Raw genomic sequence first — 7,488 nt, 5'->3', positions numbered from 1 at the left:
ATCAATGAAACCCCTACCTTCACCCTCCGATGGACTTGGAAGGAATCCTACTTGGTTTTGGAGGGAAAACCTATTGGCTTTTGGAGGAAAATCACATCCCCTGTTGTAAAGATTAGAGTCTCAGACCCAATGAAAGGAGAGCGTGCAGAACTTGGATTAATTTTGAAAACCAAAAGAGGGGACGGACGGGGGAACAAGTTGAGGACTAAACCCATGATCAAAAAAGAGTTAAGGACTAAACCCGTACTATGTTGCACTCACTAGGGCTGGAAAAACACCTGATGAACCGCAAAATTGGACCAAATCGAACCGTACGTTTTGGTCCCGATTCGTGAATTCATGATTCAGATACGGATTCAAAAATTAAAACCGAATCGGCCCACAAATTTTTGTTTTGAGACCGTTGATTAATCGAATGGGACCGTGAGATAGTTATACTTATACATGTAAATATAAATATGTATGTACTCCCTCAATGAGGGCCAAGGCCGCTGCGTCGAATTTGGTTTTTTTTATTTTTATTTTTATTTTTATTTTTAATATGAATACTCCAAGTTCACAAGACTAATTGGGAAGTATTTTCAAGAATTGGGAAGTTCAAACAACATTCTCAAGAATGGAGCTTAATCATTTTGAGCATAATGTCATTTGACATCCGGAATTCAAACAATTAGAAAGTATTTTGAGGCTATGTCAATGGTTGATTGAGACTAGAAGATTAGCAACTTACTTACTTGTCTACAGATTGGTGGTATTTTGTGCTTACTGCTCATAGTTCGACCCTCCTGTTTACGAAATCCAGTTTTCGTCCCTGACACCCATCCTCTTATAAGATCAAATTTGAGCACCTTTCCTTTCCTTTCCTTTCATTACATCTCCCACCAAAATTCTTACCAATTTACCGAAGGGGAAGCACAAGCATGGCATCCCCTGCATCCAGCAACATCTCAAGCACTTTGAAAGACAACCTGTGCATCCAATGCAGCTCCAAACATGTCCTCGTACCTCTTGGAACGATTCAAATCAAGGGAGAAGGTTCATGGCACGCCCAAACATTAAAAAAAGAAAAAAGAAAAAAGAGAGAGAATGAAGAAGATACCATAGTGAAGGGCTCCACCACCTTCACTCTCCCTCAAATGCCACGCCATTGTTGATTGAAGCCCAAACCTGACCTCAAATCCCTTCAATTTGCACACGACAATTCCTAATTTGGTTTAATTGATTCAAGTTTCTCAAAGTCCTAAATCCCTAACTCTCATTCAAACCTTAAATTTATTATGTTTGTGAACTAGGGCATTTTGCATCATTCCTCTTTGCCATGTATGCATTCACTCGTCCTCCACCTGACCACAAAAAGCCACACGTATTTCATGTCAGCCATTCTGTCTACTTTTTTATGGAGGATGACGGAAAGGGCTTAATTGATAAATTTTTCTAGTAGTTCATGTGTTTATGTGACGTTTCATAAAGATCAGAAGACTATGCGTGATTTTAGTGAAAAGTTGGGGGTTCCCCCTTTTTTTCCTATTCAATTTTTTTTTTTTGCATTTACTAGTTGCATAATATTTTTTTTTTTGTGAACTGTTGATTTGTATGCATGAGTCAAATCTAAAAAGTACATAATTATGAATTAAACTAAATTTTTTTTTCATATAAACAAAACTAATTTAAAAAGTTTGTGTGTTTTGAATTATTTTCATCTTTACTAATCTTTTTTAAGGTTTTGATTATAATTTTTTATTTTTTAAATTTATATCGATGAGATGAAATAATAATTCATACAAAATCGACGTAAAACTAACAAAAGACAAAAAAAATAAACAATTCTCAATTACTTCGTCAAAATAGAGAGGGGGGGGGGGGGGGGGGGGGGGGGGGGGGGTGGGTAATTGCAACGTGTGGGTTCCGTGGGTTCCGTGAGGACAAAGGCCCGTTAGATTGAATCCCGGGGGGTGTAATTGCAACGTGTGGGTTCCGTGAGGACGAAGGCCCGTTAGATTGAATCCCGGGGGGGTAATTGCAACGTGTGGGTTCCGTGAGGACGAAGGCCCGTTAGATTGAATCCCGGGGGGTGTAATTGCAACGTGTGGGTTCCGTGAGGACGAAGGCCCGTTAGATTGAATTCCAGGCCACTGGGATAATTTGCAAAAATTAAAGTCTCCGACCCAATGAAAGAAGAGAGTGTAGAACTTGGATTAATTTTGCAAACCAAAAGAGAGGGTGGGTGGAACAAGTTGAGGACTAAACCCATGGTCAAAAAAGAGTTGAGGACTAAACCCGTACTCTGGTGCACTCACTAGGGCCGGAAAAAAAACCGATGAACCGCAAAATTGGACGAAATCGAACCGTACATTTTGGTCCCGATTCGTGAATTCATAGTTTTGATACGAATTCAAAAATTAAAACCGAATCGGCCAACAAATTTTATTTTGAGACCATTGATTAATCGAATGAGACCGTGAGATAGTTATACTTATACATGTACAGTCTGTCTCCCATGAGGGGGTCCTCATGGGAGACGGACCCCCTCCCCCCATTTCTCACATTTCCTAATCGAATTTCGATGATCCAGGCCGCTCAATGTGATCAGAACATGATTTTAAGAGTACTCGCAAGAAATCGGACAAAAAAAAAAGACCGGAAAGGGAGCAATTTTTATTTGACCCGTTAAATAAAAAAATGTTCGGAACTGTTCAGATGAAATCCTTCCTGGTCATCTTTTTGCCGATTTCTCATGGGTACCCTTAAAATCACGTTCTGAACACATTGCGCGGCTCGAATCATCGAAATTCCATTAGCAAAGGGAGGTCCGCTATTTAACTGAAATGAAGACGCCATCATGGGAGACGGACTATATACATGTAAATATACATATGTATGTACTCCCTCCGTCCCTTTATAAGAGTTTAGTATTCTATTTCAGATTGTCCCTTAATAAGTGTTTATTTTGTAAAGTAAAGTTACTGTAAAAAAATAGGTACTTTTTCCATTTTTCCTCTAAAAGTAGATTCATCTTTGAAAAGTTAGTGGATAAAAGTGTAATAATGATATCTCAATAGAGGATAATTATGGAAAGTTGATGTGAAAAGTGTAATAATGATATCTCCTTAATAATTTGAGTTATGAAGCAGGATACCTAAAAAATAACGGAGGAAGTCATATTTAGTAGTAAATAATTTTACCTCTAAAATTATTAAGTTATAGTAAGTTATAACGATATAACTTATTAGTTTTGTACAAATTAAAACCTGAGGGGGTAAATTGTAGTTCTACTCTAAATAGGGAAAAAAAAGCGTCCACAATAGGAAAACAATTGTCCATAGAATAATCGTCTACCCTTATTTGGTTGCTGCATTATGCAAGAATTTGGTTTTTCTTTTTTCTTTTTTCTTTTTTGTGCTTTTTGGTTGTTTGTTTGATGAAGTGACAGAAATGAGTAATGAGTTGTAATGGCTAGACTCTCGATGTTAGGAGTTTGTATTAGTAAGAGCATCTCCAATAGCTTCCGCACTTGAGGCGTTCAGAGGTTTTGTTGAGCAAAACCGCTCGAAACACAAACGCAATAGCATCGCCTTCTTCTTCGTCAGTATACCCTCCGCTACAGTGACTTGCTGGGGGAAGTTATTGTAGCCCTCATCTCTCTCTGCCTTCGCAGCTACTTTCACCGGCATAGGAAATGGAGAAATGGAGAAGGAAGCGAGTGTGTACCAAGCCATTTATGGTGTGTTGGGAATAATGCAACAGGTGCATTGGGAAAGTAGGCATTCAAAATTCAATTCAAAAGGGCAGAGTAACTAGTAGCCTTGGGGTGTGGGCAAGAAATTTGGGTGGTTAAAGTTTTTTGGAGTTTTATTAGGCCTTTTTTTGGTGGAAATTTTTTTGGATTTCATGTATTAGATGTTTGGAAAAATTTCAAAACGACACCTGAACTTTAGACCCAATGTCTCAGGAGCACCTGAACTTTACTTTATTTCAATTAGGCACCTATGCTTTACAAAACCCCAAATTGAGGCACCTGGCCCATATTCCGTCCATTGTTTGACGAAAATTGTTGATGTGGTATTTTTCTGCCGTTAAGTGCTTCTTTGGTACACAAGGGTAGCCCCAAAAGTTTGTAGAGAATCAAAACCCCCTCCCCCCTCTCTCTCCACCACTCCCTCTTTCATGCACTCCTCATCCCCTCCACCGCCTCCTCCGTCGCCGCCCAACTCCCGTCAAGTGCTTACGACTCCCTTTCCACTTTGTCAAAATTCAATTCCTTGCACCCAAAAACTCCTATCTAGACAACGCCACTGAATTTTAGGTGCTTGAGGCTCAAAATCAGAACCGACCAGACTGGTAAACCCAATCAACCCACAAATCAAAAGAAGAATCCACCTAGCCCTTGCTAATTAATGTCAAATTAGGAGAAGATTTCGGGCTCTTCAGCTTCTTAACACAACTCTCCAGCATTGCCAAAGCACCAAAAATTCTCTTTCCCAACTGAAAACACAAAATGTTGCTGACTAAACCTCGTAGGGTAACACCAGAAACTGGGTTCTGGGGAAATTCATGAGTGTGAAGGTGGGAGCCAAATGGGTTCGGAAACGGAGCCGAAGATGGGGCAAGTACATACCTCTCTTGAGATGCTCCGAACCGGTTTGAAATCGGTTCGAGGCCGAAAACGCTGCCTTGCGTAGGATGCACTTTGCCTCTGATGGCCTTGGTTTTCACGGTGACTAGGCCTTCGTACCACTTGTTGAGGGATTTAACAGTGACCTCTTCGATTGAGAAGGTTTCTGATGGAGTGGAGGTTAACAATTGGAGAAGGGAGTTGAGAAGTGGGTGTGGTGAAGACATTGTTTTAGGCATTAAATTGTGCCCGGAGTTTCATGCTGGATGATGGCAATTTGGTCGGAATTTTCTGGGGTGGGGTGGGTGGTGGTGGAGAAGGGTGTGAGGTGATTGTGAAAGTGTGGGTGAAAGAGGGAGTGGTGGTGGAGACCGGAGAGGGGAGAGAGAGGTGGGGAAGGGGAGGGAGGCGAGGAGAGAGAGGAGGGCTTTGATTCTCTACAAAACTTTGGGGCTACCCTTGTGTGCCAAAGGGTCATTAACGGCAGAAAAATTGCACATCATCAATTTCTGTCAAACAACGGACAGAATGTGAGGCAGGTGCCTCAATTTAGGGGTTTTGTTAAGTACAGGTGCCTAATTAAAATAAAATAAAGCTTAACTGTCCATGTGACATTGAGTTCAAAATTTAGGTGTCATTTTAAAATTTCCCATAGATGTTTTCTATAGTTGGTATATGTGGGGGCTACGAAAAAAATAATACCTACAAACGTGCTTCCCACCTAGGATTAAACAAAGTCAACGTTTGAAAAGTTAAGATATAATCTATATTATAAAACAAGACGGTTTTCTATTAAAATGAATATTTCCTAATGTATAAATCTACAATGTCTATTCATACAAACAGAGCACCCTCTACAATCGTTCGATCATATTTTCTATTAACTTTGTAGCCGTCGGATCGAATGAATCTTTCCTAATGTATAAGTCTACAATAATGTAAATGTTTTCCAAACTTTCAAATTATGTACACTGCTATAATCCGCCAAAATTGTATATTCCGGAAAGGCATGATTGTATAATCAACCAATTTTCAGGAAAGGCATGATTGTTTAATCAGTCAATATTGTATAATCCTAATTCTAATCCTAATGCTATATTCCGGAAATTAATTCAATCATGCCTTTCTTTTATTGACTAATCTTAATCCTAATCTCAACTCTCTCTTTTTATTGACTAATAATATTCCGGAAATTAGTGACTAATCCTAATGCTATAATCAGCCAAAATTTGAAATAAAAATAATGAAATCTATATAATATGACAAGAAAGTTTTCTACCAAATCCTGATATCCTGATTTGTTAAAAAAAAAAAACTTAATTTGTCCCTTGGTTAAATTAAGACTTGCCGTTGATTGACTTAAAGATCCGATTGCCTATTGTAATGATTTTCAATTGTAATGACTTACTTTTTTTCTATCCAATTTACCTATTGCCAATTGTAATGATTTCCGAAATTGCCGATTGTAGTTGATTTGGGTGTAATTAAAGACTTGATTGTAAAGACTTGCCGTTGATTGGGTGAGTATTTCCGAAATACAAATGGGTGATTTATGAATTTGCCATTGATTGGGTGAGTGCTATAATGGAAATACAATTCGGGTAAGGCAAATTTGCCGTTGATTGAACAATACAAATTGGGTGAAACAAATTTATCTCCCTCTCTCCCTAATCGTTTATCTTTCTCTCTCTCTCTCCCTAAACGTTTCTCCCTGACTCTCACCCTCTCTCCAATTCTCTCACCATAGGTATGGTTTTTTACTTCGTTTTTTTCCGGTTCTTCATGTTTTTTTTTATCTCCCTCTCTCTCCCTAATCGTTTCTCTTTCTCTCTCTCTCCCTAAATATTTTCTTTTCAGTTCTCTTTTCCGTCTCCCTGACTATCGCCCTCTCTCCAATTCTCTCACCACAAGTATGGCTCTTTACTTCGTTTTTTTCCAGTTCTTCATTTTTTTTTCCCAGTTCAATTTGTTAAGTTCAACTTCAAAAAAATTTGATTACGCTCGGTTCAAATTGGAGTGACGGCTGTACTGAGTATAATGTTTGAATCTTTTTTTTTTTTAGAACATACAAGGAGGGAGAGGGTTTCAATTCGAGCAATCCAAAAGTGCATTGGTAATGAAGAAGTTCATTCTATATGATTGAATGAAGAAGTTTTTTTTTTACCCTTATAATAAATCAGGATTTGGTAAAAGTTTAATCGTGATTGCCCTCACATAATGATTTTACTTTTTTTCTCTCCATTTGGTTATGAAATTCTACGACTTTCAGGTTATTTGCTGTCATCAAAATCGTGCATAACACGGGTCTTATGAGATTCCCAAATGGGATAATTAGTAACACAATTGAACAAAAATGTCTATTCATACATTATCAAACTATTGGTACATCAGTGTTTTTTGATTTGATCAAGATTTATGCGTTCGAGTTTGTTCTATGCGTCTTAGTTGGTCTCTTTCAAGCAAGGTAATTTTGTGATTGATCTCATAATCTCCACATATATATAGGTATCCACTGATCAAAAAATTGTTTAACGGATAGGCTCACTTATAAGAAACTTTTAAAAAAAGAAGATTTACAGCTAATCATTTCATTCTTAATTTATGGAATTTCTAATAGAGAGATGGTTAGTTTGTTCTTTGAGGCATTCAACGGGGAGATCATGTGCAACCAAAGTGAGTGTGATTTACATAACTTTTCTATGATTTTACTTTCTTACATATCCAAAAAAAAATTCATGGATTTCTGTGGTTTTAGACGTCGTTTACAGATTTGCTAAGGTTCTTCTGGGCACACCAAACATCAACCAAGGTAATGGCATGAATTTAATCTATTGTAATGTTTGCTCACGCGATGTGTGATTTTTCCCTAATCTTAA

The sequence above is a fragment of the Rhododendron vialii genome, chromosome 7a (assembly GCF_030253575.1).
Source record: "Rhododendron vialii isolate Sample 1 chromosome 7a, ASM3025357v1".
NCBI classification, from domain to species: domain Eukaryota; kingdom Viridiplantae; phylum Streptophyta; class Magnoliopsida; order Ericales; family Ericaceae; genus Rhododendron; species Rhododendron vialii.
This window is presented reverse-complemented; position numbering follows the sequence as displayed.